This window comes from Equus asinus, chromosome 27, assembly GCF_041296235.1.
Source record: "Equus asinus isolate D_3611 breed Donkey chromosome 27, EquAss-T2T_v2, whole genome shotgun sequence".
In the NCBI taxonomy this organism is placed as follows: Eukaryota; Metazoa; Chordata; class Mammalia; order Perissodactyla; family Equidae; genus Equus; species Equus asinus.
The window spans coordinates 7,125,717-7,152,574 of record NC_091816.1 but is presented as its reverse complement, the minus strand read 5'-3'; the positions used below and the strand labels follow the sequence as shown (position 1 = coordinate 7,152,574).

The 26,858-nt window shown below is 49.8% G+C and overlaps 2 long non-coding RNA genes across 2 annotated transcripts; one reads left to right on the top strand and one right to left on the bottom strand.

Moving 5' to 3' along the window:
* Positions 1 to 279: 279 nt before the first annotated feature.
* On the bottom strand, positions 280 to 25,570 carry LOC123281466 (uncharacterized). The gene is made up of 3 exons (XR_006520974.2): positions 24,991 to 25,570; positions 482 to 608; positions 280 to 373 (listed from the first exon to the last, which is right to left on the bottom strand). It is a non-coding gene; the product is annotated as an uncharacterized lncRNA (long non-coding RNA).
* LOC123281467 (uncharacterized) lies at positions 3,302 to 7,424 on the top strand. The gene is made up of 3 exons (XR_006520975.2): positions 3,302 to 3,601; positions 5,452 to 5,668; positions 6,067 to 7,424. It is a non-coding gene; the product is annotated as an uncharacterized lncRNA (long non-coding RNA).
* Positions 25,571 to 26,858: the final 1,288 nt, after the last annotated feature.

Here is a 26,858-nt window from a genome sequence, read left to right as displayed (position 1 = left end):
GCTGGGTAGAGGGCTTGTGCAAAGGGAATTCAATCTCATTTCCAGTGCTCTCAGATTAACACAGCTATGATTACTTCCTGAGACTTAATCTTACATGTGTGAGGTGCTAAAGCCCTCCTGTTGGGTGTCACATCTTGCCTCCAGGGAGCTCAATTATTTTCAATATAGTTTTTGAACGGCAGACACCACTGTACTCAACCATGTCCACAAAGTATGTACATATACAATTCCATGGTCCGTGATACAGAGTAAGAGCACAAGACAAAATTTTTTAAAGAACTTTTATTCACTCATTTATTCAAAAAATTCTCACTGAGTTCATATTATCTGCAGACACTTTGGCCTCAGACCTCCCTGCTGGGCTTTGCTGGGCCTGTCGGACAGCAGAATGAGAAATGAAACACATGTTTAGTATACGCCACTCCAAATGAATATGTTGGCCGGGGGGCGGGGTGGCCTTTATTTGCTCCATCACTCTCACCATCTCCATTCTTCCACCACCATTCCAACTGGACCTTCTAATTACTCCCAGGAAAAGGACGACAGAGGAGGAATGCCAAGAAAAACAAGAGAAGAATTCTTCACTTTTGAGTTTCCAGGAGAGATCTCTGCAATATAAGGATTTTCAGAAATAATTTTGACTTTACTGGACTCACCACCCCACTGACTTTAGAATGCAACACCCATCTGAGATGTGATCCCACTGTACGTCCAGAATTCATTACAATCTCTAAACCACCTCCAACTGAACACCTAAGCGTGGTGCGTCTACCTTCCCACTGTGGCCCAGGACTCTTTCCCTCCAAAATGTGGCCAGGAGATCACGTGGGAGCCGCCCAGCTCACCTCCTTAAACATGAACAGTGGGAGTCACTGTAAACATTTAGCATCTAATACCAGGCACTCGGGTAGTTAGGATGGTTACCACCTTCAGATGGAGCCTCTACGCAAGGCAGCTCTGCACCTGTCTGTCTGGCCCCTTTCTCACTGAAAGAATTTTTCACCCCTTCTGGCTGAAGTGACCCAGATCCATGCTTTTTAACACCCACCCAAATGCCATTACCCATAAGCCTAGAAGACACTTTAGGGCCCAAGAAGCTCCTATTTTTAGGTTGCAAATCTATCCGCTGTCAGCTGAAAGTCAAGTCACTCCCACATCCTCCATTCTCCTCTGTTGGGATAGCCTATTCCTCAGTCTGCGCCTCTGCCGAATGGGTCACACAGCCTGAACGGCATCCGTGAGGGGACCCAGGGAAAGGAATCACAGTGTCAAGGAAATGATCAGATGCCAAAAGGGAAGATGTGCCTTGGTGATCATTAAACCGAAGAAGACAGCGAGACCCAGAGAGAGGAAGGAACTGAGGCAAGTCACAGAGCTGTCAGGGCAGAAGGAGGAGCCCCCACCCCACCCCCAGCCTCCTCATTCCCAGAGCTCTGCTCTTTCTCCCACACAATAACTCTCTCCAACAGAGACAAAGGCCTTCTTGTCCCGCCCCGACCCGAGGCTGAGATTCGGGGAGCAGGCAAGGCCTCATCCCTTGTGGGGAGAGGGGTGGCACTTCTGATCCTCCGCCAGGGGACCTCGGGCCACCTGGAATGCCTGGCTCCAGCACACTCCCCTCGGTCCCAGGTCTGGGTAAAGGCTCCCACTCAGCATGTGTGTAACTCAGAGCCACATGACACTGAAATGCTAAGTGAAGAGCAATTAACTTTTGCTTCTGAAAACCCACTTTAGCTTTCCATAACTCTTTGGGGGCCATTTCAGCTAAGGCAAACCTCCCGCACATTCTCCCTCAGCAATAAATTACCTTCCCGGCTTTAATTAGCTGCCGGAGCACAAACGGGCTGGGTGCTGACGGGGCTGCTTTCCCCACAGGTCCCATTCTGTCACACAGACTCCAGGAGAATGGCAGCTGCAGGGAGCGGCTGGGCGGCCTAGTGGGGACGTGGCCTGCCCTGGACTCCTTACCTGCCCAAAGCGGGTGAGAGCGCAGCCCAGAAGCCCGAGCCTGGTTGGGGATACATTCTAAAGTAGATTAAATTATTTGGAGGGGCCTCAGATTCCCTCTTCAGCTCTCCTGGCCCCTAAGAGATGTACTGCCTGACGCTTTTCTCTCTCACCAGACTCTCCCTCCTCCAAAATGCCCCCAAAGTGCGCGTGCAACACACACACACACACGCTGGCCCGCCGGGCATCCAATATCTTTATCTCCCTGTCATTCTTGCTAAGGGAGAAACTACTGACAGAGCTTAATATATAAGCCCTCCCAGGAGAATCTGCTGTATAATTGTGAGCTGAGCTTCAGTCCAAATGAATAAATCTCTAAGTATGTGATTTTAGTCACATCTGTGGGCTGGAACAGTATTGGCTGGGAAAGAAAGAAATGAAAAAAGCCCCCTCAGAATCTTCAGCATCATTCTAAACCCAAGATTAAGATCTGAGGTCCAGTCAACCCTGCCTCTAACTAGAGGTGTGACCCTCGGCAAGTCCCTCCCCTTCTCAGGCCCTGTTGCCCAGGAGAGAGCAGAAAATGGTGAACCCGAGTCCCCTTACGCACTGCCACACCATGATTCTGAAAGTCCTGTGTGTGTGCATGCACATGTACGTGTGTGTAGGTGTGTGTAGGTGTGTGGGGAAGACATATTCTAACCCAGACTTCATGCATGCTTGTTTTCACTTATCCTCCTGCTTTCTTCTAGAATCTTCCATCTGGGCAAGGGGCAGCATCCGCAAGGGCCTGAGTTGCCCCAGCTCTAGTGGAGCCAGGGTGCCCCGGCTGCACCCACATACTCCATCCCCGGAGCTGTCTCCTTGCCCAGGCAGGGCCCAGGAAAGGACTGAAGCCCCCTTCTCACTCTGTGGAACAGACTTATGCTAATGGCTGCTTCTGCTCAAGGCCTCAGGCCCCAGCTTACACCTCCTCTGACAGGCGATAACCTTCCAAAGCCCAATTACAGGCTGCTTTCTCCCACCCTTCCTTTCTTGGGGGAAAAAAAATAAAAAGTAAAAAGTCCAAACACGAAGCCCAGGGCCAGGTCCTGCTTGTCGGAGGCGGGTGACAGGCGGCTGGGCAGAGACCCCCTGTGATGAGGGCTGCGAGCCGCCTGGAGCTCAGAGCCCGCAGATCCCCCGCGCTCCCTCCGCGCCTCCCCAATTAACAGGCAGCCTGTCGGTGAGACCGGCAGGCAGGTACCGGGCCTGTCACAGCCGCCAGACAGGGCCCTCGCCCCTCCCATCCCTGCCTGCCACCCCCGCCCCCGCCGTCTGCGTCTTCCCCAGCCTGTCACACGCCCCACGCGGTGAGAAGCGAGCGAGCGATTCCCACAGTCCAAGGAGAGCGCAAGGACTGGTGGCTGGAGCGTCTGCAGCAGCCTCCCTCAACCCCGCCCCGGCGGTGACGTGTGCCAGCGTGACCAGGAGTCCACCCTCCTCATCCTGGTTCTCCACAGTGAGGGATGCCCATAAGGGACTGGGAGCAGAGGGGCCTCCCGAATGGCCTGTGAGACAACTTGTGTGTTGGTAACTTGGCAATCATAGCAAATGGGCAACAGAAGCCTGCTCCGGAGGAGAAACTCGCCCAGCCTATTTGAGTGCAATCACGGTGAGTTCCCGGCCTGCGAACTGCACGCCCCCGGCCTCCTTGCCTGCCTCTATCAGAAGGACGTCGGACTTCGATTCTAGCAATGCCTCACAGTTTCAGCTCCTGCCCCCAGTGATACCAAACAATGAGATGTCTGGCCCCAGGTCCCACAGGTAAGGCCCCTGAGCTCCTGCTGCAGGCTCGGCCTCACTCCAGGCCCAGGCACCAAGCTCGTATGGCCAGGCCACCTGCTGAAGTCCAAGCGCTCCGTGACTGAGGGGAACTTCATAACTACTCCCTATGCAGTGATCTGAGGTAGAAATCCTTACTTCTGGCCAGTTTTGCTGGGGAACCCATGGCCCTTCTGAGGCTAATTCCCTGTCTGCCTGAATAGCTGAGTGGTGTTGGCTTTGAGACCTCCTGTGGGTGGAGAAAATCCGCCCATCTGTGCTCTTCCGAAACCAAGGGAGCCGTCTACACAGACAATGCTGTGAATCGTGCCCCCTGGAGGAGAGTAATGTGGGGGCCCCTGACTCTTTGTTGCCACCTGGACTGGAAATCAATACTCGTGTGCGGCCACTGTTAACTTGGTACCCTCGGGAAACTTCTCTGCCCGTTATCTCCGCCTTACATCTGTGTCTTAGTCCTTTCAGGCTGCTGTAACAGAATACCATGGACTGGGTGGTTTATAAAGAGCAGAAATTTATTTCTCGCAGTTTTGGAGGCTGGAAAGTCCAAGATCAAGGTGCTGACAGATTCAGTGCCTGGTGAGGGCTCACTACCAGGTTCACAGACAGACCACTGTCTTCTCACTGTGTCATTACCTGGTGGAAGGGGTCTCTTGTATAAGGGCACTAATCTCAATCATGAGGTGCCCTCATGTCCTAATGTTCCCCCAAAGGCCCCACCTCCTAACGTCATTACCTTGGTGGTTAAGATTTCAACATATGAGTTTTGAAGAGACACATTCAGTCCATAGCAATCTGTCTAGAAGGCAATGTACTCTCCCCGGTACAGATTCGTGGCTTTGGCTATGTCCAAAGAAGGCTGGGCAGGAGCATCTAGGCCCATCCTGGAAATGAGTGAATCATTTGGGATGCCTCAAAGTCATTGTGAGCTTGGGAAGAGAGAAAGTGGACCACACTGGCAAAGGATAGGGAAAGGATGAAGAATGATAAATGGGGCCAGGTGCAAAAACTCCTACAGGCGGGGACTGTATCTTATTGGTCCTCCTATTCCTGGTGCTGAAGGTAGTGACTGGCCACGGTGAGCCCTCGGTAAATATTTGCTGAATAAAGGAGGGACAGGAACCAGGTTATACAGCAGTTCTCCTAGTTTCTTCAGGAGCAGAAAGACTTAGTATGTGTTCACAACATCCTCATTAGGCATCAGTTCAACTACCACCATCCCCATGGGTTGCCCCATAAGGAAAGGAGACAAAGAAGAAAGATGCTGCGAAAGGAGAGACCAAGAATAAAGAATGCTGAGAAAGCACACTTGGACCAAGTTGAGCAACATGTTTCTCCTCTCCACCTTATACCAGGGGCTCTGGCACTTAAAGCAATGTTGAGTGGCTCTAGGAAGCCATCATATGTTTCAGAATTTGCAAAAGGGTACTAGAAGCAGGGAGGGAGGAAAGGAGGTAGAGAAGGAGGGAGAGAGAAATGATCTGCTCCAAACTGGTCGCTAAGCTACAGAAGTACTTACAAATATATAACCTTTCATTTGCATGAGGCAGCATGCCCCCTTGCAGAGGGGAATATAAAGTTATGAAGATGTAGATAAATAGAAACTAAATGCCAGCTCCCACCCATGGCAAGGTGGAACATAGATCAAATTCATTAATTGTGATCCAATTTGTGCTTGCACAGTGAAGGATCATCATTTGCCATCAAAGAGATGCCCTTCCCTTACTAAAGCCGTGGAGACTCTCAGGAAGTGCTCAAGGGTTTGAAATTCTGTATTTGAATTTCACACGTGCTTTTTACTGCTGGGACCAAAATTCAATCAACACCTGATGGTGCTGACACCAACATTCAAGCCGCAGGGGTCTTCACTCCTTCACAGCAGACCTACTGATAGAACCTGGTTAGTACATTTGCTCATCTGTTTTTCTCTGGATTTCTGCATGTGGGTTTAACACATGTATAAGCCTGTCTCTTTTTTTTAATGGAGTTGAGGTGGGAATAAAATGGCCCAAGCCAAGTTCAAGAATGGAACAATTAACCTCATCTCTCTCAAATGTCCAGGGCCCAGCTGCCCAGGAGTGGAAACCATGTCCTCACTTTCATCTCAAAGCCAAACCAACATGAACATGTTGCTTAGAGACCAGGCTTCTCTTTCCACTCTGGACCCAGGCCTTTGGTCCATGCCCAGACGGGGGCTGAGTTAGAAGCCAGGGCTCAGAGGTCATGACTCTCTTCTTCCGAAGCTCTTCAGCAAGGGCTTGATTCTGATTTACCTCTTCTGTCTTTGTTTTTCTCTAGGATTCAGGCTGTGCCAGAGAAAGCCATTGGATTTCCCAACTCGGCACACTAAGTGCTCAATGAAAGCTCACCAAATGGTATCGATGCCATCAAATGGACTGCAACAGATGGAATATAATTTGGAAAAACCCTACTGCCATCCAAAGAGACCTTTCCTTTCCTGAAGCTTCCCCACTGCAAGCAGAGGGGTTTCCATGGAGTCTATAGCATACCAGAGCATATCACATCGTCTACAGCATATAGCGTACATAGCATAGTATATGGCATCGTCTGTAGCATATTATAGCCTATAGCCTACTTCACTGAAGACCAAGTAATGTCTGTCTGCCTTGAAGTGGGGTTTTCATGTGCAGCCAAAGATAATAATAATATTGAGTCCTCTCACAACCTAATGAGGTGCCAGTGTTATGTCCATTTTATACATGAGGAAACTGGCCCAGAGAGGTTAAGTAGTAACTTGCTGAAGACCAGGCAGCTAGTGAGGGCAGAGAAAGAACTCAGACTTAGCCCTCTGAATAAACTAGGCACAGACAGGCAGGAGGCTCCAAACTCTGCACAGAATATTATTCATTTGGCTCATCTTCTCAATCCTGGAGGACCCTTGAGAGACATGAATGCAACACCACCTTCTGGAATTACTGACAGAGGAATTTCCTCCCTGTGATGTCTCTTGCTTTCGTATCAAGCTTCTGAGCCGTGCTTGGAGCTCCCTCGTGACGAGGCCAGGGCAAGTGTAACTGCATCTAACAGGGGAAGGCAGAGGCACAGAGAGAAGTGATACGGTGAGAAGTCCCTGGTCAAACCCAGGTTATCCCTTACCCCAAACTCACTCCCAGCTCCAGGGCACGGCCCTGCTTCCTCCCCACCCACACCTGTCCATGCAGCCAGCCCTGACATATAAGTGACAGCCCTAGACCTCAGGGATCAAACCTTTCAGACAGAGTTCTTGACACCAGATGGCTTTGGAGCGGGCAGGTAATGGGGAAGGATGATTGTTGTGGGCAATAAAGGACAAGGCCCGTTCCAAAAACAGAGGGAGAAAAGACCAGAAGACTAGGTGGAAGTCACAGAGAGAGTAAGGCCGCAGCCCAGTGGAGAGGGGAGCTCAAAATACCACATCCAGAGAGGCGAGGGTGCCAGTGGGGTCAACAAGCCCCCACTCCACCCTGCATGTAAATTACCAACATCTCTCCCCACACAGCACCCACATTCCTTCCTCCCAGCTTCACAACCAAGTCCCAAAGACAGGTTCTAAAAGGATTTCTGGGCCTACACTGGTTTGGGTTTTTTTCCCCTTCCCCTAAGTCCCATTGAAGCTTCTTTCTGAAATTCTCTAAACAGGAAAAAGTGAGAAGCACAATTTATGTCTCCTAATGGATATTGATTCTAAAACATGATGCTCTGCCTCCATTGTGTCTCATCCTGGTACACGTGTCCCCCCATCAAAATCCTGGCTCTCCTTCCACCCCAAACATTTAACCACTCCTGCCACGTCCCAGGCATTGGGCTCAGCACTTAGGAGAGTTACAAACACATAGAAAACAAAGCCTCTATCCTGAAGGGACTTAGAGTTACTAAATTAAGAGCTTTTATTCTGCCACTACATATTCAGAGAGACCATTGACAACCTGTGCCTCAGTTGTCTGTCTGAGCCCTTTGGCAAACCAAGCAATCCTCTCTCATTAGGGCCACATGGCAGGAGCTGACCGCTCTTGTGGATAATGACAGTATGCATTGACTGAGCACCCACTGTGTGCCAGGCACTAGGCAACAGGCTTGACAAACACTCATGACATCAGGAAATCATGGCTCAGAGAAGTCAAGCAAACTTCCCACAATCCCCCAGCCAATCAGGGTAGACATAGGATTTAAATCACACTCCCCAGAATGTGGTGAAATCACCCCTGAGTAGAATGGAGAGTTGAACCACAATAATAATTGAATAAACTGCTGGGGCCAATTTCCACAGCATTTACCGAACACTTGCAAAAAAACAATGTTTAGATTGATGTTGTAAATGGGGACAACCTCTTCAGAGAGCAATGTGTCAATATCAATCAAAACTTTAAATGCACCAATCCTGCATGCCAGAAATTTCATTTATACGAATTTATCCAACTCTACAAGGATGCTCACTGAAGCACTGTCTGTAATGGAAGAAAGCTGGAATCAACCTAGGTATCCATCAACAGGTAATAGGTTAAAGAAACTGGTTCATCCATAAAATGAAATATTAATGCTATGCATGCATTAGAAAGAATAGGGAGGACTGTGGATACTAACATGAATGCATGTCCATAAAATGCTCTTCAATGAAAAAGCAAGTTGCAGTATTATATGCATAGTATGATCCTGCTTAGGCTTCAAGCACTTTATCTATTGCACACTCATACATATACAGCATATCCATGCTTAAAACGTCTGGAAGATACACACAGAGCTACTAACCATAGCCACCCCTAAAGACGGGCTGGGGAACAGGAGACTCCTAAATGATTTAGTTTCCTTTTACAGACCATGTATTAGTTTTAAAGTTTTTAATAATGCCTATGCAGATCACTGTGTTACACCTGTCGGAAAGCAATCCTCCAGAGGAAATAACTGAGAACAGGAAACCAAAAGCTTCAACACAGACCTACCCCCAAGGAGCTGAGCATCTCAGGACTTGAGGTCCTCTGTAGGGGCCCACAGCAATACATGACTGCTTGGGTAATTCACATTTTACTTTTATCTGGTCCTTTCTTCAAGAGCTGAGGCACCTGCAGAAAACTAGAAAGACCATGGTGGGCTCTGACATTGGAAGACTTAGATCCCGACCTGGCTGCACGCTGCTGGGCTGTCACAGTTCTCTTTGAGCCCAAGTTTCCTCATCTATAAAATAGGTCAGTGCTAGAACCCACCACATAGGATTGCTGGGAGGACTCATTCAAGCAAAGAAGGTCCAAGCACTTTTTAAAGACCAGGTTTAAAGACCGAAAATGAAGTCACGCTTGACTGGAACCTCCATAGGGAGGCTGAGTCATGAGAGAAGATGGTCGCACCCAAACCCTGACACCACTCTCTCCCTTCTACATTGACACGACAAAGTGATGAAAACCACCCGGTGCTCACAAACTCTCCGGAGAACATCACCCACCTCTCCAATTCCAAACTCGAGGCTGGCAGTCTGGGATTGTGTGGCCATAGAAAATGAGCCCAGTGCAAAGTGCCATCCAACAACAAGTCTTCTGCGTCAGCCTCTAAATCCCCAAGTAAATGTTGGTTCACTGGTTTGTTGATTAAAATCGCCAGTGGCGCAGCCAATGGCTGCCCAGAGACCCAAGGAGCTGAAGCAGCAGGGAAACGACCAGGAATCCTTCCACAGTGAGCCTCACATGATGCTAGACATAGCCCTTCTCTCACACCCTTTCCCTTCCTTTCCTCTCCCTCAATTTTCCTACCCCTGCCTCCCCTAACCATGAGTCAACCCTCCCCACATCAACAGAAATTCACTCCCTTAAGAGTGCCCCTGGGCTGGAGAAAATAATCATTAACTTAATAGGCTGCTATAATTACATTAAATAATGATGATGATAATAAGAATATAGACTTTGGAAGAAGGAAACTTGAGTTTGAATTCAAACTCTACCACTTATCAGCTAAGTAGTTTGGGATAACCAAACCTCAGTTTCCTCAGTAAATTGGGATTGGTTATGAAACAGTTCAGACAGTTGTTAAAAGGGGAAGGTGCTGCTGTGCATACGTAGTTACATGTAAGTAACGGGTAAATGTAGATGGGTCTTACTAAACTGCCATACTGTTCAAGTTTCTTCATGTTCGTTAATGGGATCATCCCAACAGGCCCAGGAGGACTCACATCAAGAAAAATGAGGTTCCAAGAGGCTAAGCTGTTTCCCCAAAGTCATTCATCGGGGCAAGGGGACTCCTGGAGCCGGATTCTCTGACACTGAGCCCAGTGTTCTCCGTGCGCAGCGGGGCAGCAGTGGGGTAGATTGTGTTGGAAGATTTCTGTTGTCTGGCTCAGGGGACAGGCAAGGCCAGGTTGGTGGGTCTTGTCAGACTCACCACCATCCCACTTGGCATCTCTCAAGAAAAAGCAAGACAGTGTAAGCTCCAGAAGTACCTGAGGCTGGAAAGCAAGGCTGAGTCGGAAGAGAAATGTCAAGACAAGGAAGAGCCAAGAATGGAATTCCAAGAGCTTGCTCAGGGGAGCAATCAAATGCCAGCCCCACCAAGAGGCCTTTTTAACCAGCAACGCTTTAAAAGGAAAATGGGCTCACTGAGTTCTTATTGCCTTCTATGAGTTGTTGTATATCCTCCGAGGAGTGTGTTTTCTCTGCAAGGAATTTTGCAATCCCTCCTATTGGGGAGAGATGTGAATGCATAAAAATGTAATTAAACCCATGGTGGGAGGGGCTAAGATCCCAGTGGGGGTGCCAGCAGGATGGGATGAGCTGTAGGCATCCAGAAGGAGAGAGAGAGAGTTCCACAGTCTCCCAGAGCCAAAGACATAGCCCTCCTTCCATGTGGGCTTTGTGCAGAAGAATTCTTCCTGTCTAATAGCTGCAGGTAAAGCAGTTTTTCTTATGGGGATTATACTTCAATTTGGTGTGTCATTTTCTAAATGTTTAATTACATAATAGAATATAATAGAAAACATCAGATTGCGTCAGACGTGGTAAAGGTAAGTAAACACACAACACCCATGCACTCACACACATACACATATGTGTGTACTGGGCCACAACAGAAAATGTATATCTTGCCATGGATTGTGGTCCAAAAAGTTTGAAAACCACTAAACTAGAATCAAGAGGGAGCTGGTCCTGGAGAACAGTTACTTTGTTTAGAGGGAAAGGAATGAGCACAGGTACGGGCTAAGGAGGAGAGAGAGCATCTGGGAGAGGTCTCTGACCTCCCAGACCGCCTCCTGATGGAGCCTGCAGAGAGCTCCCTCCCAGGCTCCCTTCCCCGCTCTCCGCCCCAGCCTGAACCCTTCCTCCTCCAGGTCGGCCATCGTGACTAGTCCACGGCCCTGATTGGTTGCCTCTGCTCTCTGACCTCCTCCAGCTCTGAGCACTGCACACCAAGTGAACCATTCTTTAAGTGTTTCGTGGGCCAGGCCACGTAGAAAGCTCTTGAGCCCTGGAGTAGCTTTATGACTTTTGGAAAATCGTTTAGCCTTTCTGAGCCTCCACTTCTTCATCTGATGGTGATAAATGGTAACTGAAGACATATATCTCTTGTCTTTTTAATAATATTGCAAGCATCTCTCAAAGGAGAACCCATATCTTCTACTGATTTTGTAAAAACCACCACCCCATGGTGTTTTAAACAGCACTGACACAAGGGTAGATACTTAACATCATTATCTAATGGAAACTGTGCCAAGTAAAAAGAAGAAATTAACACACAGCAACACCATCACCATCGATGCCACCATGAGAGCAGCAACAGCCAACACACACAGCAGAGAAGTATTGCAGAGTCAGCTTCATGAGCACGCAACCTGTGTGGCCACACAGCCCCCCTCCATCACCCCCACCCACCCACACCCCCTCCCCAGCACTCAGAAAGGCCCACATTTAGTTTAACGCTCTGCTTGTCGCTATCCTGAAATTCTTAATTTTTGAACAAGGGGCCCTGCAAATTATGCAGCCAGTCTTGACCGCGTATACAGAGACTCACTAAGAGATACTTTTTCAGGATGTACTGACTTCTTTAAAATTCTCTCTTCCAAGAGTTATTACAAGTGGTGTTGGCCTGGAAAGCACAAATATAAAGATTTCTCACCTGGTCAAGCAGCTGAAGACTCCCTCCCCCCGTTCCCCCCCCCCCCCCCCCCCCCCCCACGAGGGAGTTGCTCATTGCTTAGCGTTAAGAGGGCTTTGGTGCAGCAGCAAACGTTCTTTGTAAGCACTGAGCACTGAGCCCTTTCTAGTCACTCACAGTGCTTTCCTAGACCCAGAGTACAGCCAGCCATGGAGATAAACACTTAACCAGCGTGCCCACAGACAGCATCCAGGAGGAAAAGCCAAAGGGGTCCAAATCATTCCTTTCTTCCTACAAACAACGTCCAGGCACCCACTATGAGAAAAGCCCAAAATGCAGAGCTTGACGGTATTTTTTTTAAAAGGCTGAGTCATGGTCTAGTCCCTTGCCTTCCAGAAAAGCCATATCCAGATGGCTAAGTAACCCAGTGTAATGGAGATAAGGGCTCTAAGAGCTCACATAAGAGGGAAAGGCCTGCAGGAAAGGCCTTGAAAGGAGACGAAACTTTAGCTGTCATTGGCGGTGGGTAGAGATCAGCCAGTATTTCAGGAAGGGACCAGCATCAGCAAAGGCTCCAAAGTGACAACTGCTCCTTGTCAGCAGGGAACGCCAAGGAGAGTGGCCACGGGAGCAGAGAGGTGCCACGTGGGGAGTAGCAGGAAAATGACCAGATTCCTAAGGCAGGGCCGGCTGGGAGGGCTTGCATGGCAGCTAAGGCGGCCGGACTTGATCTCATGGGTAATAAGAAAGCAGATCGACCCCATGCCTGGTTCTGTCTGCTGAGCTCCCAGGAGAATGGCCACCGGCCCCAGGAAGCATCCACACCGCGCCTGGCCCACGCTTGCTGCCAGGAGCCCGGCCAAGTGTCGAATACATCCCACGAGAAGGAAGGAGTCTTGGGGCAGAATGGGCTCAGCTCCGCCTGTGAGAACTCCCCCCCACCCCACCCCCCAACCCTGGGTCCCCTCCTCTCCAGCCTTTCTGAGATTCCAGCTGTCCTGCTCAGCAGCCTCAGCCAGCTCTGGCCAGATTAATCCCATCTGCCCTGGCTCCACATTGGTTTCTGTCCGCATGTGGATGGTACATTACAGTTTGCAAAGTACTTGTCGCAAAGACTGTCTCATTTAATCCTGGAGAGCACTGAGTGGCTGGCTGGGGAAATGAGACTCAGGGATACAGGGCTCAAACCTACAAACGTCTGATTCTCAATGCATGCACCTTCCTCAAGGCCAGCACAGAGGGTTGGTCACTTACCCTCTCCGTGTGAATATGTCCTCATCTGTACAATGGGGATAATAATGATATCCACACGGGATTAAATAGGTCAATAAACGCAAAGCTCTTAGAATAACATCTGACACATAGAGACACGCACTCAAGAGATGCCCACTCCCAGCAGCCTCAGCATCCTTGTCATTGTTAGCTCTATGACAATGGCTGCATTATGGTAGGGCCAGTGAAAGCAAAGGAGCTGAGTTTTGTAGGAAGCAAACTTTGGCTTCTGATACCACAAAATGGGGCTCCTCGTAAAGGAATCAGCTTGGCCCTGAGAAGATGGGAAATGTAAGAAAGAAAGTCTTTTTGATGGTGGGATACTTTCAAATGTCCCAGAGCCTAACTGTGAGGAAGGGTCCATCTGTGGCTCCTCACCAGGCCGAGGAATGCTCAGCTCCATTACTCCTTCTGCTCTGTGCTAAGAACCAAGGGAAGAATAAAGGCATTTTCTCATGCTGCTACCAAAAATAGAAACGCAAAGGCTACAGATCAGAGCTGGAAAGACTTTGAGACAAATTGGCTCAATCCTCTTGTTTCAAAAATGCAGAATCTGAAGCCTGGCCAGGGAAAGGGACTCAAGTCAGGTGAGATGGATGACGAGCTGCAGAGTCCGGACCTGAACCCACTCTCCTGCCTCCTGGTCTGCGCCTTTTTGTTTGGGTTTGTTTTAGTTTGTTTTTCCTACACTTCCTTCATATTTCTCTATTTTCAGGTTTTAAAAAAATACTTCAGTGAGTTTTTTTTTCAATCTGGAGATCAGAGAGACAGAAACTTAAAAGAAGGTTGTAAAGGATGTAAAGACACGTGTGCTTTTTATTTATTTTTATTTTTTATTTATTTATTTATTTTGGTGAGGAAGATTGGCCCTGAGCTAACATCTATTGTCAATCTTCCTCTTTTTTTGCTTGAGGAAGATTGTCACTGAGCTGACATCCATGCCAATCTTCTTCTATTTTGTATGTGGGATGCCGCCACAGCATGGCTTGATGAGTGGTATGTAGGTCTGCACCCCGGATCAGAACTCGTGGAACCCGGGCCACCAAAGTGGAGTGTGCAAACTTAATCACTATGCCACCAGCCAGCCCCATATGTGTGCTTTTTATTCCTTTTTTTTAAGCTGGTGCCCTTGTTTGATGGGGCTGCTCTCAGACCAGGCAGCCCTTAAGAATCTGTTGGCTTAAATTTGTAGGGACAAAGGCTTTTGATGTGGCCCCGGACCTGTGGTGGTGAGTGGAGGCGGCAGGGTGACCCACAGAGGTCAGGAATCCACTCTGTCAGGAAATCCCTCCAAGGGGGTCTCCCCAAGAGCAGCATGGACTCCCTGCTCTCCTGAGAGACATGAGGGGATCTTCTGCCTCCAAGCCCAGCCAACCCATCAGACTTAACATTTCTCTTCTTGAGAATATGAACCAGCTGTCCTTGGGGACGTCAAATAACATGGGCATGACAGTCAGAAAGACCTTGGCTCTGCCACTCTCTCTCTCTCACACATACACTCACTAGGCTTAAATTTTACAGTGGTTTCCCTTTATTTCAAATTCCATGCTCCTTGGTATCACCTACAAGGCTCTCCTTTGGCCCTCTTTCCTTTCCCTGCTCCTCGCCTCAATCTTATGCTCTAGTGACAATAAACTACTTGTAGTTCCCCAAATACATCACATTGTTTAATGCCTTGTGCTTCTGCCCATGCTGTTCCCCCTACTGGCAACTCCTCTTCCATTAATTCCTGGCAGCTTCTTAGTCATCCTTCAAAGTCCTTCTCAGCCATCACCTCTACTGAAAGGATCCTCTCCTCCTTCTCTGCCTGGAAAATTCCCACTTACCCTTGAATACCCAGCTTCAATGCCTGTCCTCCATGAGGATGACCCTCATCCAGCTGCAGCACTTTCTACATTCCTCTGCCACAGCTCGGGGACCAGGTCCTCCAAACCAAAGTTGGGAACACAATGTTTCGTGAGCACCAGTGTACTCATGGAAAGACAATGAGACAATATTTGAAAGAGGCACTATCCTTAGAACACCCAAGACCTAGCATCGCCATAACTAGAGTACTGCTCTTGCTCCATCACAGTTTTTCCTCATGTCTCTCTCCTCCACCAGTGAGCTTTCATGCGATACTGGCGTTTGGATGCCTAGCACCTACCACAGGGCCCGGCATGTCTGACTGACAGATGGACAGATTGACTGATTGATACCTTACCACCATGGCTGGTGGGTTTAGGGTAGAACCAATCATTGTTGAATTAATTTAAAGTGAAGGAGGAGGAAGTGGAAGAAGAGGAAAGGAAGGAAAGGAGGGAGGGAGGGAGGGAGGGAGGGAGACTCCACCTTCTTCTTCTTTCTCCCTTTGCCCTATCCCAGGAGAATGTGATCCTTCAGATTTTCATGCACACCCTGAAGGCCATAATACCTGTCCTACATATTTCACAGGATTGTGGGGAGAAAGATACAAGGAGGACCAATACAATAAAGCATTGTGCCACAGAAAGAGCTATATGCAGGTAAAAACCATGCCATTAGCACATGACGGCTGCCATCCTTGGCCGTGGTCCCCATTACCCCAATAACAAGAACTGAAAAGGGGAAGGGAGCGTGAAGAGGGGGCAAACCCCAGGCTTAAGGACCCCAAGAATCACAGCAACCTCTCTGACCCCAGCATTCCCCCATCCCACCACCTCCGGTCCCCCCATTACAAATTTGAAAAGAAAAGTACTGGGAAAGCTCCTGCTTAGGCTCCTTTTAATTAAGCACACACAAAAAAAGAGCCACCCCTGGGTTTTGTCTGTTGTACTTTTGTTCTCAGGTCTGTTTGTACTTATTCAGAAATTACATAATTAAAAAAAATAATATTAAGTAAATGTGCACATCAGCCTGTCAAGCTGCCTGGGCCAGCCTTCACTCGGGAGCCACACTGACAGCCCCTTTATTTCTCTTACTTGTTTTTAAGCACAAAATATGTCACACCTGGAAGTAATTAGCATAATTTTTACTAATTTATAGCTAATTACACAATTACTTTTCTGTGAAAGGTTCTGGAAAGACACTTGAAGTAAGTTTCACCAAATCTAGTGGCAAGAAATTGCTTGAAAACATTTTGCTAGCTTCAAATATTTAGAAAGAGGGAGGGGATCACGAAATAAAGTAATTCTTTCCCATTTCAGAGTGTTCAAATATGACAGGGGTATAATTTCTCCGGGAAATCACCAAGCAGAATGTCTAAATGTCTCTGCTCATCCAATCCCATCAGAGGCGGCTCTGAGAAAGGGCCCCCAAAAGAAGCATTGTCGAGAGCACCCAGGACAGAATCTGGAAAGCTCTGCTTTGCAACTGCAATTGGTTTTGTGATAGAGCTGAAACTTGATGGCTCTGCCTCCAGGAGTAAACCAGCCTCATGACGGAAGGTGACCCCTTGCAGGTGTCTTACTCAGCTTCCAAGAAACTGTGAGTTTGGGAGGCCGGTGACGGATTCAAGCCTGGGAGCCACTTGACTCTCAAAGTGAAGCTCCAGGATGCCAGGACCTGGGTGTATGACATTGTCTAAATGGAGGCAAGAGAAACAAAAACATTCTCTAATTCAACTCATTCGACTAACATATTTTAAGTCCCTACTCGGTGCTCTTTATTCAGTGGGAAGATTTATAAAAGGAACAGTTCCTGCTTTCCACGGAAGAGCTGAAAAGAAAAAAATACACCCATCAACCAACAAGTATTTATTGAACTCTGCTTTAGGCAGGGGGGGAACAGAAGGCAAGATGCAGTTCCTGCCCTCAGGAGGCTGACAGTCCAGAGACCAGAGCCACACGCAGGAAGCACGTGGCCTTGCATGGCATCAGTAGGGAGTCAGTCAGCACCCAGTCGGACAGCTTGCACTGCAAGTGCTGCTGAAATGGAAAGCTGAGTGCTGGCAATGGGAAGACAACAGCCAAGGAGGAGCTGATGGAGTCCCGGCTCTCTGTGACATGCTGTGCTAAGCGGGGAGCCGCACGGGCCTGGTGAAAGTGAGAGTGCCCACACAGGAGGGTCATGGGGGGGGGCGGCAGAGGTGAGGATGGGTGACACTTCCCAAATTCCCCAGCAGGAAGGAGGCGAAGGAGCCAGGAGTACCCTTGAAACCTAGAAACCAGCCACCAGGGCCCTGGGAAGGACCCCTGGACCCGAGTGCTGGCCTGTGTCTGCCCCAGGGCTGCATATTTGGTGACAGTCTATAGAAGGGAAGAAGGCAAAGCCATCAAAATGGGTAGAAGTTGTCCGTGGTCAGCCAGATTGGTGGGAGGCCAGAAAGGCATGTGCTTAGAGCATGCATGCACAGCATGGGTAATACCACCCCAAGGAGGCAAACACTAGTTCTTGGGGGACAAAAAATATAAGATAGTGATACTCGCCATGGGCCATAGTACGTAAACAGATAGCCTGCACATCTGCGGTATGACAAGTTCGTATTGGGGGTGATCAGGAAAACTGTTTAAAAAATCTGGGCAGATCATACAAGGCTGAGAAACTAGGCTTATAGGAAACTTCACCACCAAGGTATAAGCTCCTAGAAGGTGGGACTCATTGCCAAGTGGTCCTGCTGTCACCTTCCCACCTTCTTAGGGCGAGTCACTCCTTCCTCCCAGTGACATGAGTGCCTAAACTTGCCTATACTGTTCACGTCCTTGAATGAATATTTGGTGGTTTGCAAATCAGCCTTGCCCCCTAGATTGTGAGTTTCCTAAGGACAGGGGTGGAATCATGCACTTAGAATTCCCACCTCCTAGCACCCATCGCAAAGCATCAGGCACTCAACAAACGTTAGTCAAACTGAGCTGAATCGTTCTGCAATCTGAGGTCTTGTGTAGGTGGGAAGGAGGCCCTTGGAAGATGTCCAGTTCCTGCCAGGCTCACTTCAAGGCTACTGAGAGATTTTGGCAAAGGAATGTCCCCAGTCTCCCACCGGAGAGGAACGTTAATAGCTTACACTTGGCATGTTTCTCTTCACTTTTTCAAATTGCTTTCACAGCTAACGTCACTTGCCCCTTGCAAAAGGCCTGTGAGGCAGGTAGAGGAAGTCATTAACGTCACTCTCTGCAGGTTGCCTTGGTCAGTCAACAGGTCCGAGTGGGCACCTGTGGCCTCAGCAGCCAGGTGCTCTAGCACCGAAGGCAGAGGTGAATGGGATGGCAGAGGCCCTGCCCTCGCCTCGCTGGTACTCACCAGAGAAGACACCAAAAGATACCAAGATAGTTACTGTTCTGATGAGTGTTAGGAGGAAAAACAAAAAGCACAGTAATGACAGAGAGGCACTTTAGACTGCGTGCTCCAGGACACCTCCCCAAGGAGGGGACAGGCGTGATGTGACAGTTCCAAATGAGCATGAGCAGGTTGTGTGAAGAGCTCCCAATAGAAACCAAGAGCCAAGGAGGCTGAATGGCTGGCCCGGGATCCCACAGCCAGAGAACGCAGGTCTTCAGGTCCCGGCGGCCTGAGCCTCCATTTTTGTAAACCAATTCCCACATGAATCCTGTTGCTCTCCCATTTTCCAGGTAGAGACCGGGATCGCAGGACAGGGTATGGCAAGCGCATCCCCCATCCCATCTGTTAACTCCTAAGGAAGCACCAGACAGGCGACAGGCCAGCAGAATGCATAGCCAACGCGCCTTAAAGACGACTGAAGGAGGGTGGCCCCCCGGGTTCTGCTCTCCAGCAGGCTGGCAGGCGCCTCTCTGAGGAGCGCCCCGCCCCCTTCCCAGGGTGACGGGGCCGAGTCACTGCCCCTGCACAGTGTTTGTTATTCAACGGGGCGTGATGAGACTGTTCTGAGATTTCAAAGTCGGCTGGCGGTTTCATCAGAAGCAATCAAGGAAGCTTTGGACAATTCGTGGGGAGGTTTTGACAGAATGCACACAAGCCTGGTGGCTCTCACCCGCACCCAAGGCAGAGCCTTTTCTTTCCTTTTTTTTTCCTGCCACGGAAACTTGAATATTCATTCTTTCCCCTAAACATCAACACCTCTGGTGACTCAGCGGTCAGTTGTTCGCTCCCTCCACTCAACACAGGCTTTATTCACGCTCTGAATCCCTCTGCCTTGGAAATTCTCCCTGACCCTGGATATAGGACACTTCCCCCGACAGTCCAGTGCCCTTTGACCTCACACATCCAGAACTACACGCTCGGTCATCACCCTGAACTGTGAACTTGAGAGTGGCTACAAATGAATTGAAAAGATGGCCACCGTAAGTATGCGCACCACCTGGCCCGTCGGTGAGTAAGGAGCAGACTTCCTACGTGGAAGCATACTTGGAGCATTCTGGGTCTTTACAGACATTTTCTCCACTCCCCACTACAAACCTGTGAGTGAACTATTAGGAATCCCCATTTTACAAGTAAGGAAACTGAGACTGACAGTGTCTGTATCTAGGAAGGTCACGTAGCCACTAAGTAGCAGAGCTAAGGTTCAGAGTCCAGTCCGTGTGACTTGAAACCTGGTACGTTTGCATGATGGGGTGGTGCTTCTGGCTTTTCTCAGCCTCCACATCCCAAGGCACCAGCTGTGGAAGGAACGCTTCCAGCAGGAGTGAATCTGGGCCACCCCAGCAGATGTACAGGGCAAGATGAAGGGCTCCTAGAGATGCAGCAAAGGGTATAGGGCCTGGAGGCAGGCAGGAGCATCTCACTTGGCATAGGACAGGCTATTTATGGCCAGGGCTTCTGTACTGGACAGCTGGTGACCAAGGCTGGGGCCAGAAGCTGCATCCACCCCACGGCCGGCCAGGATTCGCTAAGGAGAGCATTCCCTTCCTGATCCCAGAGAGGGGACCCTGAGACTGAGGCATCGCAGCTGGCAGGATGACTCACCTCGGAAATCCACCTGGTTTGAGGGCCCATCCTGATTAAGCTGAGAAAGGCCCGTGACGTTGGTGAAGGACACTCTCTCCTGTCCATGACCTTAACTTCACCAGGATGAGTTTTGCCACATGCAAGAAAGAAAGAAACCTGGGACAGACAGGTCTTTTCATATGACACTGTTCATCACGTAGTAAAAGGTACCATGGATTTGAAATCAGGAAACCAGGGTCCTCAGCCTGACCTTGCACTGACCATGATAAACTGACCATGATATCTTGGACAAGTCACTCCTCTCTAGGCCTCAATTTCTCCATCTGACAAATTGGGGCTTCCAGCTCTGGAATTCTCTCATTGCAGGCAGCCCTGGGACAGTGCTTCCCTCCGACACAAACATTGTAAAGCGTTATGAGAGGCGGGGAGGTGGCAGAGAGAGAAACACAGGAAGATGGAAACAAAGGCACAGCAAGAGGGACAGAGACAGATCGAAGCAGGGGAAGCTACCTTGGCAGAGACAGAAAGAACAGTGTGGTGGTGTGGAGAGAAAATTAGAGCCCTGATGTCAGCAGACTCTTGCCAGTATTGCCGGAAACAAATAGTGACAGATTGCTAACATGTTCCAGTGAAAATTACCAACGTGATGAGACTTTTGCACCATAACTAGCACCTCTTGTTATCCCATTAACAAAACTGATGAGACCAAATTGCTAATAGGAGAAAACGTTCATGTCGTATTCTGTCACTCCTGTCCTGCATGGAGAACACAACCAAAGGGCAGGCTAGAAGGCACATCGAAATCTCCCAAGAGCCAATTTACCTTAGACAGAATTGGGGAAGGCCCAGGAATGCCCCCCTGTTCCATCACATCTAGAAACACCCACATATGCCACCAGCTCCTCCACCACCACAACTCCAGACATCTGTTCCCATTGTCGAGCTGGGTTGGGCAGGGCTGTCTGTCATCACACAGAACAGGAACCAGTGACCTTTACAAAGTACACCAGGTACACTGCCAGGGCCAGTGGGGGAGGGACAGAGGGACAGGTGGATGAAGGTGGGTCCAAGTCCGTAGAGTGTTGGATTCCTGCTCACTTCCATTTGCCCCAGAACAAACCAACACATCAGAACTCACGATTGTTTACATGCTTACCACCCCCATCTGGCCACTGCCCACTAGAGGTAGCCCACAGAGAGCCCTGATTCTTAATTCCATTAGTCACAGGGTTCAAACTGTCGTCTGAGCCCTGGGAGGTGCAAGGAACAGGACACATCTGGTTCTTGGAAGTATTTGCCCAGGCATCTAAAGGGGATCTTTCCTCTTCGGGCCATGGAAGGATTTCCTGCTCAGACTCCACAGTCATCCAGAGAGCGCCGGATTAGGAATTTGCTCTATGCTCACTTTTCTCTCAGAAAAACCCTCCAGTTCCCCAACCTCTTAATGTCTGAGTTTCTCCCCGGGATAATCTCCGACTCCCCCAGGCTGCCTGCCACCACCCCAGAGAGGGTGCCCGGCTGCGGGCCGTGCTCCTCACCGTCACTCAGGAAAGTAATTGGCCAAGGATTATTCTGAGTAATTGAATGGCAAGAGCTTTTGTATACCAAACAGGGACTTGTCTTTGTCAAAAAGTCTTTACAAAGTACCCAAGTGCTGGGTGTCAGACAGGACAAGTTTTTTAATCATGTTAAAATGATTTATTTAAACGTCAAGCCATGTCACCTCACTTCCTTTCATTTTTCAAACTGTTTGTGTTTTTTCTGGATGATAAATTTATCTTCAGACAGCCTCAATATGACTAATTAACTTTGAAATATAAGAACCAGATGTGGGAGTTGGAGAGCTTTCTGAACTAACGCCAGACGGGCTGGTGGGTTTTTTTCTTCTTCCCTGCCCTCCCTCTGCATTCCCCCACCCGCACTCTCCCTCCCTGCTGGCTGCCCTGAAATTACTAAGCAGAGACACATTTAGTAAATGGAATCACAGGACTCCAGCTAGCAGTGAGCACCCACTGCTTTTTCTCTGTTCTCTACGCTTAAGCCTTTAGGACCCCACGCCCTCCGTTTGAAAGTGACCCCAGTAGGCCTCTCTGTGACTGGCAGAGCTGTCCTGGGAGGAGGGGCTGGGAACACTCCCCCCGCCAGCCCCCACCTTAATGATCTAGCTAATGTGGAGCTGGGAGCTGCCAGAATGTATTTGCCACATGAAAGTAAGTCACCCTGCACTATGACACAAAGTGATTTCTTTTAAAGAGTCTTCCTCTGTGAAGTGCTCCTCAGATCTGCCTCCCCCCCGGTTCCCTTTTGATGAACGAACCCATGCACAGCCCAGGAGAAATGAGAGCTGGGGCGGAGGCAGGCAATGAAGTCTCTGGACTCACTAAGCTGAGCGCTTTTCAGTAATGGCCCTTTTGGGGGTTGGAAGCCACAGATGTGTGTGTGTGTGTGTGTATTTCACTCTCACGGGCAGGATGGCAACTCAGAATAATTGGGTGATAGCAAAACTGAAGGTTCATTTTTCCAGGACTCGTGTAGCTAAGTAAGAGCGACCTGAGTGAAAGGTATGAGCTGGGTGCCTCAGTTTCCCCATGTAGCTATGATAGCCAGTCCCACCCAACCTCTCCACCAGAAGAGGTTGAGGCGGTGTGAGATCACAAGTATGAAAGTGCTCTGAGCGCTGTGAAAGACATGCTCTACATCCTAAGGGATTATTAGGATAATTACCACTCTGATTATATCCTCATGACCATTATCATCATCATGCCTCTTAATGTCTGAGATGTTTTACCTGGGATCATCTCACTCATTTGCAAGGTCATAGAGTTCTTCACCACGCCAGGCTCCACACAGAAAGATAAACAGTGGACTAGATTCTTCTCCTTCTTGGCAAGAACACCAACAGAACACCTTCCTGGTCCCAGGGAGAGGAAAATCCTCTACTGGACCCGTCAGACCCATGCTGCTAGCAGAAGAGGACTCAACCACCGACAAACCCCAGCACCTGTGCCGGGAGGGGACAGAGGGTCCCAGTGGAAGTGCCCTTCCCTTCAGTAGAGAGTGAGGCAAGTGGGGGCTGGGGACAGGCCCTGCTGCCCCTCCCCTCCTCCAGCCCTCCTGTCCCTCTTTACAAAGCCTTGCTCCCCACTCTGGGGACAGAGCAAGGATGCCTCAAGCAGGTCGGACTCTCCAAAATGTTGCGGGTGGGGCAGGTCCCCATGGATCTCCATGCTTCCCCTTCCCTGAGTCTGGCCCACATCTTTGCACAAAACACTTGCTTTCAGCAGTGTGTCACCTAATCCCCAGTACAGAGGAGTGTCACCTCTCAAAGAGGTGTTTACACGTGAGCAGGAGTTTCTAGGAACTTATGAAGAAAAAGGCCTTCCATCATTCCACACCAAAGGAATGAGAAGGAGGGAAAAGGAGGAGGGGTATGGGGACGGAGAAATCATGCTCCACCCGTCTCAAATCAAATCATGCCTCATCCTGACGCCCAGACAGCACATCTCAGAGGCAGACAGACCAGAAAGGGTGGAGGTGGTTGGGAAGGCAACACTGAGAAAGGAGAGCCTGGTGAGGCAGAGTGAGGGAAGACCCATGACAGGGGAGTGACTCCAGAGCGGCCTCGTCTCGGAAGGCAGCAGTGCCGAGCACCAGAACTTCCCAGGGAGTGGGAGAGAGAAGCTGTACGAATCCTGAGACCTGCAGCCTTGTACGGGCTCTTCCAACTTCCCAGGAGAGACAGACAGACAGATGGGCCGGCAGTGCGACCGTCCAATGAGAGCTTCCCCGCCAGCGTTTCACCTCCACTAAGCAGCGCCAGCCCCGCCCTCCGAGAGGGCGCCGTCTCAGAGCGCAAATGCCCGGCCGGCCCCCGGGACCCCTGTCTGGCTGGAGAAAGCTTCCTCCAGGCCCTGGCAGGCCTCCCACCACAGCATTCCCACCCACTCCCTTAGGGAAAAAATCAGATCATTTTCTGACTATTAATAACACTTCCTGATATGCCAAACTAAGAGAATTCTGGAGCTCACCAAATTGAAGGATCCTTGATTAACTGACTGGGACCAGGAAAGTTTGGGAAGCCTGCGGACGGGGAAAATGAGGCCCTGGGTCTCGTGGGACTGCTGTGAGATGGCCGCCTCCTGTAGCTCTGGGAGGAGAGAGCAGGCCTGTTTCTACTCGTCTGCAGCTGCAAGAACCCCCCTCCCCCCGGGCTTCTTCCTCTCCCCAGTGGAGCCAGAGGTGGCACTGAAGAAGCCGAAGGCGCCCCGTATCCTGGCCGAGGAGCCCGCCCTGGAACACCCAGCCGGCTCCACGCACCCACCCAGCATTTTTTGAAACCAAAAGACCTAGATTTGCTCTCCTTTCCCACACAAGCACCCCTCGCCTTCTCCCACTAAGTGAACATAACAAGCAAGGAAACTTGACACTGTAGCCGACAGGAGCCATCCTTTGGAAGCTGTCAGACCTGATGTCTCAGAGACCTGGGATCCTACCGCCCGTCCTCCTTCCCCCACCCCCACCTCCAGCCTGAGATATTTAATAAAGTAAAGCCCTCAGGATCAAGAGGCTGCAATCCCTCCCATTCCTTCCTACAGCTCGCGCTGGAGTTCTTTAAAGCCTGCCTTGCGTCTGTCTCTCTCTCCAGAAAGCCTTTCATGCTGCCTTGCCAGACTGACATTTTGACAAGTTGCCACGAGTGACATCTGATTTGTACAAATTTCAAGACTAATAAATCTACCTGTCAAAGCGGAAACTTTAAAAGGAGCTAAGCCCAGCGGGTATAGTTTAACAGAACTCAAGTTGATGAAACTGTAGGATGGAGAAATTATATCTGTCACAATCCACCCACATTAGTTCTGCAGAAATGCTGGCAACTGAAACAAACGTCTTTCACGGGCGTTACTGAGAAAAAAAATTAAAAATAAAAAAAATTTTTTTTAATCAAAAAGGGAGATTGTTAATACCCCGAGTAACAACTAATAGTTCTATTTGTAAACTCACAAATTTTATTTATTTAATTTTTAATTTTGTTGCAGATGTGAGACGTGTCTCTCCTCCTACCTCTGTAGCTGTCTCCCTGGAATCTGGACTTTCCATTCAAGCCGGGGCCCGTCAATCACACTGTCCTCCCCAGCTCCAGAGACCGAATGGGGGCGAAGTGCAGCGTGCAGGGCTGAGGCTGGACCACCGCCCACAGCCCTGCATCCTGGCCAGGCCTCCGGGCGCTCTGCTCCTGCAGCCCAGGGAAGATCAGGGCACTGAATCACCTCCCCCGCTGCCCTCCAGCCTTGACCTGGAGCCTGAGGTCTGGCCCCGATTCTGGGCTTTGCTGTGGGATTTTTGTTTTAAGCTTATGAATGTTTACAGGGGGTGGGAGAGGAGGACATTAAGGTTAGAGAAACTTAGAATTCTGTCTGGCTAACTTTTTATTTCACTTTTATCTTATCTTCCCTTCCCGTCTCTGACAAGTCCACTTTTGCCCGGAATCATCATGTCAGAAATGGAGAAGCCAGATTCACAGATCAGAGGAAGAAACTGTGGGGGTGGGGCAGGACCTTCTTCGGAGTCCCACACGCACACCGAGGACATCCAGGAGCAGTAATGAGTCTGAACAGAAGCCCCTATGGTGTTCTCTGTCCTCCCCCTACTTCCCCACACCCCAAAGTCAGAAGGAGGATGAACTGGGGAGCCCCAGAATTGGCCTCCAGGGCCCTCAGGGCTGGGCTGTTTCTGTTTCACGGCGCCTCAAAGGCTACAAGCTCCACACACTCTCATCATTACCACCGCCTTTCCCCTGGGCACTCAGAATGGGCCCAATCTGCCCTCTCCCTCAAACGGTTAAGCAGCAACTAGGCGGGACAGAGAAGACCTTTGATTGAGATCACCCAGCAAGCATGAGATGGAACCAGCACTTCAGGGTGGGACCAGGCCCCATCTCACAGACCTTCCTCCCCACACGGGCTGCTCCCTCCCTCCCGTTCTGGAGCATCTGCTTAGTATTTCTTTGGCTGGGACGATATCTAGAAGCTAACACCTTCTTCTCTATTTCTTGGCCCCTTCCAGGAGCTCAGTATGTGAGAGTGGTGATAATAAGGACAACGATGCTGCAGCTGATGACAGTGAGGCTGGGTCAAGACTAAAGGGGAGTGGGGGTGGGGGTCATGTGACAATCGGGAATGATCCCAGAGACCCAGAGCAGCTGTCTCCCAGGTCAGGGAACGCAATGCCAATCTGTCTGCATGAACTGGGCTTGCCCCTCGGTCTTCCCAGTTTGATATTTTTCCCTGTCGACTAGATATTTGTTAAGCAGACTCTGCTCTGCACCACGTGAGTTATGGAGAAGTGCAAACCATGATCCTTGTCCCCAAGGAGTTTACAGTCCATATGGGGTGATGTCAACAAGATGACACAGAACAAACTAGATCCCGATCAGGAACAAAGTGAGTTCAAGTACAAAAGAAAGCGTGGTGAGGGGAGGGGGCACTACACCAGCCCCACCACCGCTTGGCTGTGGGACCCTGGAAAGAACGCCCCCTCTGCAAAATGAGGTGGTGACGAGATGATGGGCAGGGCCCTGCATTGTCTGGGGATTTGTGAGCGGAGGCATCGCATCTTACAGATGTGGAAGCTCTTTATAAACAATAAGCAGTTACACAATTGCTGGTGGTTGTTGTCACTGTGGGCTGGACGAACAGGCCCGTCCTCACTGAGGGATCAGGTTATGATCCAGCATGAACACGGCTGACGAAGGAGTAAATGAACAAAGAAATACAGACAAAAGCTGGCCTGGGAGGAGGGACAGGATTCAGTCGTGCTCTGAGAGCTGCAGCTCCCCTCCTCACCATCCTGAGCTTCAGGGCCTCGCCTGTGCCCGTAAGAAGCAGGCGAAGCTGGCAGACAGCAGCCTGCGGAGCAGAGCAGCCCGAAGG